The 8,724-nt window shown below is 40.9% G+C and overlaps 1 non-coding gene across 1 annotated transcript; it reads left to right on the top strand.

The window, feature by feature from the left end:
• Positions 1-1,987: 1,987 nt before the first annotated feature.
• LOC112718941 (small nucleolar RNA R71) lies at positions 1,988-2,095 on the top strand. The gene has a single exon (XR_003161267.1). It is a non-coding gene; the product is annotated as a small nucleolar RNA R71 (small nucleolar RNA).
• The last annotated feature ends 6,629 nt before the right edge of the window (positions 2,096-8,724 follow it).

Raw genomic sequence — 8,724 nt, 5'->3', positions numbered from 1 at the left:
CTGGTGCCCCTTTCTGGCGTTAAACGCCCAGATGGGTGCCAGACTGGGCGTTAAACGCCCAACTGCTAGGCTGACTGGCGTTTAAACGCCAGCAGCATCTTCCTCCAGGGTGTGCTGTTTTTCTTCCTGTTTTTCATTCTGTTTTTGCTTTTTTCATTGTTTTTGTGACTTCTTATGATCATCAACCTACAAAAAAGATAAAATAACAAAAGAAAATAATTAATTATAAAACATTGGGTTGCCTCCCAACAAGCGCTTCTTTAATGTCATTAGCTTGACAGAGGACTCTCATGGAGCCTCAGAAGTGCTCAGAACCGTGTTGGACCCTCCCAACACCAAACTTAGAGTTTGAATGTGGGGGTTCAACACCAAACTTAGAGTTTGGTTGTGGCCTCCCAACACCAAACTTAGAGTTTGACTGTGGGGGCTCAGTTTGGCTCTGTTTTGAGAGAAGCTCTTCATGCTTCCTCTCCATGAAGACAGAGGGATATCCTTGGGCCTTAAACACCAAGGATTCTTCATTCACTTGAATGATCAACTCTCCTCTATCAACATCAATCACAGCCTTTGCTGTGGCTAGGAAGGGTCTGCCAAGGATGATGGATTCATCCATGCATTTCCCAGTCTCTAGGACTATGAAATCAGTAGGAATGTAATGGTCTTCAACTTTAACCAGAACATCCTCTACAAGTCCATAGGCCTGTTTTCTTGAGTTGTCTGCCATCTCTAGTGAGATTTTTGCAGCTTGCACCTCAAAGATCCCTAATTTCTCCATTACAGAGAGGGGCATGAGGTTCTCACTTGACCCTAAGTCACACAAGGCCTTCTTGAAGGTCATGGTGCCTATGGTACAAGGTATAGAAAACTTCCCAAGATCCTGCCTCTTTTGAGGCAATTGCTGCCTAGACAAGTTATTCAGTCCCTTGGTGAGCAGAGGGGGTTCATCCTCCCAAGTCTCATTTCCAAATAACTTGTCATTCAGCTTCATGATTGCTCCAAGGTATTTAGCAACTTGCTCTTCAGAGACATACTCATCCTCTTCAGAGGAAGAATACTCATCAGAGCTCATGAATGGCAGAAGTAAGTCCAATGGGATCTCTATGGTCTCAGTTTGAGCCTCAGATTCCTAAGATTCCTCATTGGGGAACTCAGTGGAGGTCAGTGGACGTCCATTGAGGTCTTCCTCAGTGGCGTTCACTGCCTCTTCTTCCTCCCAGAATTCGGCCATATTGATGGCCTTGCATTCCCCTTTTGGATTTTCTTCAGTATTACTTGGGAGAGTGCTTGGAGGAAGTTCAGTAATTTTCTTGCTCAGCTGACCCACTTGTCCTTCCAAATTCCTAATGGAGGATCTAGTTTCAGTCATGAAACTTTGAGTGGTCTTAATTAGATCAGAGACCATAGTTGCTAAGTCAGAGGTATTCTGCTTAGAACTCTCTGTCTGTTGCTGAGAAGATGATGGGAAAGGCTTGCTATTGCTAAACCTGTTTCTCCCACCATTATTGTTATTGAAACCTTGTTGAGGTCTCTGTTGATCCTTCCATGAAAGATTTGGATGATTCCTCCATGAAGGGTTGTAGGTGTTTCCATAGGGTTCTCCCATGTAATTCACCTCTTCCATTGAAGGGTTCTCAGGATCATAAGCTTCTTCCTCAGATGAAGCTTCCTTAGTACTGCTTGGTGCATTTTGCATTCCAGACAGACTTTGAGAAATCATATTGACTTGTTGGGTCAATATTTTATTCTGAGCCAAAATGGCATTCAGAGTGTCAATCTCAAGAACTCCTTTCTTCTGACTAGTCCCATTGTTCACAGGATTTCTTTCAGAAGTGTACATGAATTGGTTATTTGCAACCATTTCAATCAGTTCTTGAGCCTCAGTAGGCGTCTTCTTCAGATGAAGAGATCCTCCAGAAGAGCTATCCAAGGACATCTTGGACAGTTCAGAGAGACCATCATAGAAAATGCCTATGATGCTCCAGTCAGAAAGCATATCAGTGGGACACTTTCTGATCAATTGTTTGTATCTTTCCCAAGCTTCATAGAGGGATTCTCCTTCCTTCTGTCTGAAGGTTTGGACTTCCACTCTAAGCTTACTCAATTTTTGAGGTGGAAAGAACTTTGCCAAGAAGGCATTGACTAGCTTTTCCCAAGAGTCCAGGCTTTCTTTAGGTTGAGAGTCCAACCATGTTCTAGCTCTGTCTCTTACAGCAAAAGGGAATAGCATCAGTTTGTAGACCTCAGGGTTAACCCCATTAGTCTTGACTGTGTCACAGATTTGCAAGAACTCAGCTAAAAACTGATGAGGATCTTCCATTGGAAGTCCATGGAACTTGCAATTCTGTTGCATTAGAGAAACTAATTGAGGCTTAAGCTCAAAGTTGTTTGCTCCCATGGCAGGGATAGAGATGCTTCTCCCATAGAAGTCGGGAGTAGGTGCAGTAAAGTCACCCAGCACCTTCCTTGCATTGTTGGCATTGTTGTTGTTTTCGGCTGCCATGTGTTCTTCTTCCTTGAAGAATTCGGTCAGGTGCTCTAAAGAGAGTTGTGCTTTGGCTTCTCTTAGCTTTCTCTTCAAGGTCCTTTCAGGTTCAGGATCAGCCTCAACAAGAATGCCTTTGTCTTTGCTCCTGCTCATAAGAAAGAGAAGGGAGCAAGAAGATGTGGAATCCTCTATGTCACAGTATAGAGATTCCTTTAGGTGTTAGAGGAAAAGAAGAGTAGAAGACAGAAGTGGAAAATTCGAACTTATCAGAGAGAATGGAGTTCGAATTTTGCATTAAAGGATAGTGTTAGTCCATAAATAGAAGGATGTGAGAAGGAGGGAATTGATTTTTCGAAAATTAAGTGGGAAATTTGAAAACATTTTTGAAAAACATTACTTAATTTTCGAAAATGAAAATGGAAAAAGAAATCAAGTGATTTTTGAAAAAGACTTTGAAATTAGAAATCAAAAAGATTTGATTGAAAGCTTAATTAAAAAAAAAAGATGTGATTTGAAAACAATTTTAAAAGATATGATTTGAAAACCTTTTAAAAAGATTTGATTTGAAAATAAAAAAAAAACTTGACTAACAAGAAAAGATATGATTCAATCATTAAACCTTTCTCAACAGAAAAGGCAACATACTTGAAATGTTGAATCAAATCATTAATTGATAGTAAGTATCTTTGAAAAAGGAAAGGAGTTAATTTTGAAAAAGATTTGATTGGAAAATTGATTTGAAAAAGATTTGATTTTGAAAAGATTTTGAAAACTTAGAAAAAAATCTGATTTGAAAACAAAATCTTCCTCCCTTAGCCATCCTGGCGTTAAACGCCCAGAATGGTATACATTCTGGCGTTTAAAGCCCAAAATGCTACCTTTTTGGGCGTTAAACGCCCAACCAGGTACCCTGGCTGGCGTTTAAACGCCAGTCTGTCCTTCTTCACTGGGCGTTTTGAACGCCCAGCTTTTTCTGTGCACTTCCTCTGCTGTATGTTCTGAATCTTCAATTCTCTGTATTATTGACTTGAAAAGACACAAATTAAAAATATTTTTGGATTTTTAGTAATAAGGACAAACCAAAATGCAACAAGAATCAAATAACAATGCATGCAAGACACCAAACTTAGCAGTTTGTAAACTACTGACACTAACAAAATGAAAATGCATATGAGACACACAAAACAATCAAGTCAAATTGAATTCAAAGATCAGAGTAAGTAAATCATCAAGAACATCTTGAAGATCACCAAGATACATGAATGCATGCAATTGACACCAAACTTATGATGAGACTCTAGACTCAAACAAGAAATATTTTTGGATTTTATGATTTTGTAAAATTTTTTTTTTTTTGTGTTTTTCGAAAATGAAATGGAAAAGGTATCAAAATTCTTAATGAGAATTCCAGGAATCAGTGCAATGTTAGTCTAAGACTCCGGTCCAGGAATTAGACATGGCTTTACAGCCAGCCAAGCTTTCAAAGAAAGCTTCGGTCCAAAACACTAGACATGGCCAGAGGCCAGCCAAGCCTTAGCAAATCACTGCTCCAAAAGCAAGATTGATACAAAATCAACAAGCTCTTGTGGTGATGAGTTGAAACCTCGGTCCAATGAAATTAGACATGACTTCTCAGCCAGCCAGATTTCAACAAATCATCATGAAACTCTAGAATTCATCTTCAAGAATTTCGAAAAAATAAATACCTAATCTAAGCAACAAGATGAACCGTCAGTTGTCCAGCCTAAACAATCCCGGGCAATAACACCAAAAACTTGATGTTGTTGCCGGATCTTGGCACTGATGTTACCAAAGCTTGCTCAAAACTTGAACAATCCCCGGCAACGGCGCCAAAAACTTGGTGCGGCGAAATTGTGAACAATACTTTTTCACAACTCTCATAATCCCCGGTAATGGCTCCAAGAACGTGGTAGCTCAATACCATGGCATTACACAACTTCGCACAACTAACCAGCAAGTGCACTGGGTCGTCCAAGTAATAAACCTTACGTGAGTAAGGGTCGATCCCACGGAGATTGTTAGTATTGAAGCAAGCTATGCTCATCTTGTAAATCTTAGTCAGGCAAACTCAAATGATAATGGTGATGAACGAAAATAACACAAGGATAAAGATAGAGATACTTATGTAATTCATTGGTAGGAACTTCAGATAAGCACATGAAGATGCCTTCCCTTCCGTCTCTCTGCTTTCCTACTGCCTTCATCCAATCCTTCTTCCTCCTTTCCATGGCAAGCTCGTGTAGGGTTTCACTGTTGTCAGCAGCTACCTCCCATCCTCGCAGTGAAAGCTAATGCACACACTCTGTCACAGTGCTGCCAATCACCGGTGTGGTTCCCTCCCCTACCGGAATAGAATCCAGTGATTCTTTTGCGTCTGTCACTAACGCCTAGTAGGTTACAGGTTTGAAGCACGTCACAGTCATTCAGTCATTGAATCCTACTCAGAATACCACAGACAAGGTTTAGACCTTCCGGATTCTCTTGAATGCCGCCATCAGGTCCTGCCTATACCACGAAGATTCCGATTAAAGAATCCAAGAGACATTCACTAGAGCCTTGGTTGCTTGTAGAACAAGAGTGGTTGTCAGTCACTTTGTTCATGGGTGAGAATGATGATGAGTGTCACGGATCATCACATTCATCAAGTTGAAGAACAAGTGATATCTTAGAACAAGAACAAGCGGAATTGAATGGAAGAACAATAGTAATTGCATTAATACTCAAGGTACAGCAGAGCTCCACACCTTAATCTATGGTGTGTAGAAACTCCACCGTTGAAAATACATAAGCATAAGGTCTAGGCATGGCCGAATGGCCAGCCTCCCAATGATCTAAGAACACAATGTCCAAAGATATAAAGATCCCTAGACTTAAAGATCCAAAAAACTTCTAATACAATAGCAAAAGGTCCTACTTATAAGAAACTAGTAGCCTAAGGTGTACAGAAATGAGTAAATGACATAAAAATCCTCTTCCGGGCCCACTTGGTGTGTGCTTGGGCTGAGCAATGAAGCAAATTTCGTGTAGAGACTCTTCTTGGAGTTAAACGCCAGCTTTGGTGCCAGTTTGGGCGTTTAACTCCCATTTGGGTGCCAGTTCCAGCGTTTAACGCTGGGATTTCTTGAGGTGACTTTGAACGCCGGTTTGGGCCATCAAATCTTGGGCAAAGTATGGACTATCATATATTTCTGGAAAGCCCAGGATGTCTACTTTCCAACGCCGTTGAGAGCGCGCCAATTGGGCTTCTGTAGCTCCAGAAAATCCACTTCGAGTGCAGGGAGGTCAGAATCCAACAGCATCTGCAGTCCTTTTTGGTCTCCAAATCAGATTTTTGCTCAGGTCCCTCAATTTCAGCCAGAAAATACCTGAAATCACAGAAAAACACACAAACTCATAGTAAAGTCCAGAAAAGTGAATTTTAACTAAAAACTAATAAAAATATACTAAAAACTAACTATATCATACTAAAAACATACTAAAAACAATGCCAAAAAGTATACAAATTATCCGCTCATCAGGGAACCAGTTCATTTTTTTCATTATGAACCATTGCCATGCCTCCCTTTTTGGGAACAACTTGGACAGGGCTCACCCAGGGGCTATCAGAAATAGGATAAATAATCCCAGCCTCTAGTAATTTAGTGACCTCTTTCTGCACCACCTCCTTCATGGCAGGATTTAGCCTCCTCTGTGGTTGGACCACTGGTTTGGCATTATCCTCCAACAGGATCTTGTGCATGCATCTAGCTGGGCTAATGCCCTTAAGATCACTTATGGACCACCCAAGAGCTGTCTTGTGTGTCCTTAGCACTTGAATTAGTGCTTCCTCTTCTTGTGAATTTAAAGCAGAGCTTATAATCACTGGAAAAGTGTCACCCTCTCCCAGAAATGCATATTTCAAGGATGATGGTAGTGGTTTGAGTTCAGGCTTGGGAGGCTTACCCTCCTCCTGAGGAATTTTCGAAAATTCCCTTGCCTCCTCTAGTTCTTCCTGATCAGGCTGAGCATCTTTGAAGATGTCCTCAAGCTCTGATTCTATGCTTTCAGCCATATTGATCTCTTCTACCAGAGAGTCAATAATGTCAGCGCCCATGCAGTCATTTGGTGTGTCTGGATGCTGCATGGCTTTTACAGCATTCAACTTGAACTCATCCTCATTGACCCTCAAGGTTACTTCCCCTTTTTGTACATCAATGAGAGTTCGTCCAGTTGCTAGGAAGGGTCTTCCTAGAATGAGAGTTGCACTCTTGTGCTCCTCCATTTCCAGCACCACAAAGTCAGTTGGAAAGGCAAATGGCCCAACTTTGACAATCATGTCCTCAATTATGCCTGATGGGTATTTAATAGAGCCATCAGCAAGTTGGAGGCATATCCGGGTTGGTTTGACTTCTCCAGTCAACCCAAGCTTTCTGATAGTGGATGCAGGTATTAGATTGATGCTTGCTCCAAGATCACATAGGGCTGTCTTAGTGCAAGCACCTTCTAATGTGCATGGTATCATAAAGCTTCCTGGATCTTGAAGCTTTTCTGGTAAGCTCTTTAATATGACTGCACTGCATTCTTCAGTGAGAAACACTTTTTCAGTTTCTCTCCAATCCTTCTTATGACTTAAGATTTCTTTCATGAACTTAGCATAAGAAGGTATTTGCTCAAGTGCCTCTGCAAACGGAATCTTTATTTCAAGAGTCCTTAGATAGTCTGCAATGCGGGCAAATTGCTTATCCTGCTCCGCTTGGCGGAGTTTTTGAGGATAAGGCATCTTGGCTTTATATTCTTCAACCTTAGATGCTGCAGGTTTATTCCTTACAGAAGTGGTTGAAGAAGCCTTGTTAGAGGGATTACTGTCAGCACTCTCAGGTGTCTGATCCTCCCTTGGCGTTTGGACGCCAGGAATGGGTGAAGTTTGGGCGTTAAACGCCAACTTCTCTCCCTTTTCTGGCGTTTGAACGCCAGAACTGGGCAAGGAATGGGCGTTTAACGCCAGCTTTGATTCCCTTTCTGGCGTTTGAACGCCAATAGCATTCCTCTCTGGGCTCTTACTGTCCTCAGAGGGATTTTGAACAGTGGTTTGGTTGTCCTCTGTCAATTGTTCCTTGTTTGGCTTTTTACTCTTTTGAGCAGTGTTATTCAGGGTTTTCCCACTTCTCAATTGAATTGCTTGACATTCCTCTGTTATCTGTTTGGATAATTGCTGTTTTGCTTGATTTAACTGCAGTTCTATACTCTTGTTAGCAACTTTAGTTTCATGGAGCATCTCTTTAAAGTCTGCTAACTGTTCTGTCATCAGGAGCAATTGCTGATTAAGCTCATTTATCTGTTCTTGAGGACTAGGGTCAGTGACTACTGCCATGACCTCCTCTTTTGGAGAGAACTCATTGCTAGAGTACAAATATTGGTTTCTAGCAACAGTGTCTATAAGCTCTTGAGCTTCTTCAATTGTCTTCCTCATGTGTATAGATCCACCAGCTGAGTGGTCTAAAGACATCTGAGCTTTTTCTGTAAGCCCATAGTAGAAAATGTCTAACTGTACCCACTCTGAAAACATTTCAGAGGGACATTTCCTTAGCATACCTCTATACCTCTCCCAGGCATTGTAAAGGGATTCATTACCCTCTTGTTTAAAGCCTTGGATGTCCAGCCTTAGCTGTGTCATCCTCTTTGGAGGGTAAAAATGATTCAGGAATTTGTCTGACAACTGTTTCCATGTCTTTATGCTTGCTGTAGGTTGGTTATTCAACCACCTCTTAGCTTGATCTTTTACAGCAAATGGAAACAGTAGTAGTCTGTAGACATCCTGATCAACCTCTTTATCATGTATTGTGTCAGCAATTTGTAAAAACTGTGCCAGAAACTCAGTAGGTTCTTCCTGTGGAAGACCAGAATACTGGCAATTTTGCTGCACTATGATAATGAGCTGAGGATTTAGTTCAAAGCTGCTTGCTTTGATGGGAGGTGTACAGATGCTACTCCCATATGCAGCTGTAATGGGGTTAGCATATGACCCCAGAGTCCTTTTGGACTGATTGATCCCACTTAAGTCCATGATGGACAAAAGGGAAATGATAATGATTGCAAAGAGATAATTTTTTTTTTTGAATAAACGAAAAAATAAAATAAAACAAAGGAAAATTAAAGTAAAAATTCGAAAATCAAAAAGAAAATAAAATCAAAGCAAATGGAAAACTGAATCAATTAGTTAATTAAAAAGATTTTGAAAA

This window comes from Arachis hypogaea, chromosome 10 (assembly GCF_003086295.3).
Source record: "Arachis hypogaea cultivar Tifrunner chromosome 10, arahy.Tifrunner.gnm2.J5K5, whole genome shotgun sequence".
Taxonomy (NCBI): domain Eukaryota; kingdom Viridiplantae; phylum Streptophyta; class Magnoliopsida; order Fabales; family Fabaceae; genus Arachis; species Arachis hypogaea.
The sequence above is the reverse complement of the archived record's forward strand: the minus strand, read 5'-3'. Positions and strand labels throughout refer to the sequence as shown.